The sequence below is a fragment of the Ascidiella aspersa genome, chromosome 5 (genome assembly GCF_963924565.1).
Source record: "Ascidiella aspersa chromosome 5, kaAscAspe10.2, whole genome shotgun sequence".
Classification (NCBI taxonomy): domain Eukaryota; kingdom Metazoa; phylum Chordata; class Ascidiacea; order Phlebobranchia; family Ascidiidae; genus Ascidiella; species Ascidiella aspersa.
Genome location: NC_139451.1, coordinates 9,976,704 through 9,978,487, shown reverse-complemented (window position 1 = coordinate 9,978,487; position 1,784 = coordinate 9,976,704). Strand labels below are relative to the sequence as shown.

Sequence of the window (1,784 nt, the reverse complement as noted above, 5' to 3'; positions counted from 1 at the left end):
GGAATAATGGAATAGGACCTCGGTTCTATTTTGTTGGTTTTCGGAGCGCGAGGTAATGATTAAGAGGGACAGACGGGGGCATTCGTACTGTGCCGTTAGAGGTGAAATTCTTGGATCGGCGCAAGACGAACGACTGCGAAAGCATTTGCCAAGAATGTTTTCTTTAATCAAGAGCGAAAGTCAGAGGTTCGAAGACGATCAGATACCGTCCTAGTTCTGACTATAAACGATGCCAACTAGCGATCGGGGGGCGTTAGTTTTACGACCTCTCCGGCAGCTTGCGGGAAACCAAAGTCTTTGGGTTCCGGGGGAAGTATGGTTGCAAAGCTGAAACTTAAAGGAATTGACGGAAGGGCACCACCAGGAGTGGAGCCTGCGGCTTAATTTGACTCAACACGGGAAATCTCACCCGGCCCGGACACAGTGAGGATTGACAGATTGAGAGCTCTTTCTTGATTCTGTGGGTGGTGGTGCATGGCCGTTCTTAGTTGGTGGAGCGATTTGTCTGGTTAATTCCGATAACGAACGAGACTCTGGCTTGCTAACTAGTTACGCGACCCAATCGGTCGGCGTCTAACTTCTTAGAGGGACTAGTGGCGTTTAGCCACACGAGATTGAGCAATAACAGGTCTGTGATGCCCTTAGATGTTCGGGGCCGCACGCGCGCTACACTGACCGGATCAGCATGTGCTCGCCTTGGCCGACAGGTCTGGGTAACCCGCTGAACCCCGGTCGTGCTAGGGATAGGGAATTGCAATTATTTCCCTTGAACGAGGAATTCCCAGTAAGCGCGAGTCATTAGCTCGCGTTGATTACGTCCCTGCCCTTTGTACACACCGCCCGTCGCTACTACCGATTGAATGGTTTAGTGAGGTCCTCCGATTGGACCTGGCGCGGCCGGCAACGGTCGAGCCGGCGTCCGAGAAGACGATCTAACTTGATCATTTAGAGGAAGTAAAAGTCGTAACAAGGTTTCCGTAGGTGAACCTGCGGAAGGATCATTAACGGTCTCGCAAACGCTTCGGCGAACGCGAAACTCGGACAAGCGAGAGAAAAAGTTTTTGCTACCCGGCGCCCGACCCGCGAGGAGCGGCGCGCCGGCCGGCGATTCGGTCACCCGGTAATGTTTGCGCGTCGAGTGCCGCGGTGCCGCGCGCTCCGGCTTCAAGCGTCGGCCTGGCCGACCGCTCGGCGCGGTATATTTTGTCACCCTTTAGTGCGAGGCACTGTGCGAGCGAAACAATCGTGGATGGCTCTTGGCGGTGGATCACTCGGCTCGTGAGTCGATGAAGGACGCAGCTAGCTGCGTGAATTAGTGTGAATTGCAGGACACATTGAGCATCGACGTTCTGAACGCAAATTGCGGCCTCGGGTCAATCCCGGGGCCGCGCCCGCCTCAGGGTCGCGTTGCAAACGTTCCGCGCGGGGATTTCTCCGCGCGGCTGCTGCGGCGTCGGACGCGCGAGCGCCCGTCCCGCTCAAGACAGCACGGCACGATGTGCGACGATCGCGACCAGAATCCCGCGCGGCGGCGGCGAGTCGACCTCGAAGAGGCCAACGGCTGGCGGCTCAAGGGCGGGAATCGAGGTGCGCGGCGGCGCGCGGCGCCGACGGCGAGCGCGGAACGGGAAGAATAGTCCCGGTCCTTACTTTCGGCCTGAGGTCGGACGAGGCTACCCGCTGAATTTAAGCATATTACTAAGCGGAGGAAAAGAAACTAACGAGGATTCCCTCAGTAACGGCGAGTGAAGCGGGATGTGCCCATCGCCGAATCCGCGCGCTTT

The 1,784-nt window shown here is 57.1% G+C and overlaps 1 non-coding gene and 2 pseudogenes across 1 annotated transcript; all 3 read left to right on the top strand.

Moving 5' to 3' along the window:
* Positions 1-307: 307 nt before the first annotated feature.
* Positions 308-996, top strand: LOC146142998 (small subunit ribosomal RNA; annotated as a pseudogene; the record flags this gene model as incomplete).
* Positions 997-1,251: 255 nt separating this feature from the next.
* On the top strand, positions 1,252-1,405 carry LOC146142997 (5.8S ribosomal RNA). The gene has a single exon (XR_014500878.1). It is a non-coding gene; the product is annotated as a 5.8S ribosomal RNA (ribosomal RNA).
* A 248-nt stretch (positions 1,406-1,653) lies between these two features.
* LOC146142996 (large subunit ribosomal RNA) overlaps positions 1,654-1,784 on the top strand; it is a 3,679-nt pseudogene continuing 3,548 nt past the window's right edge.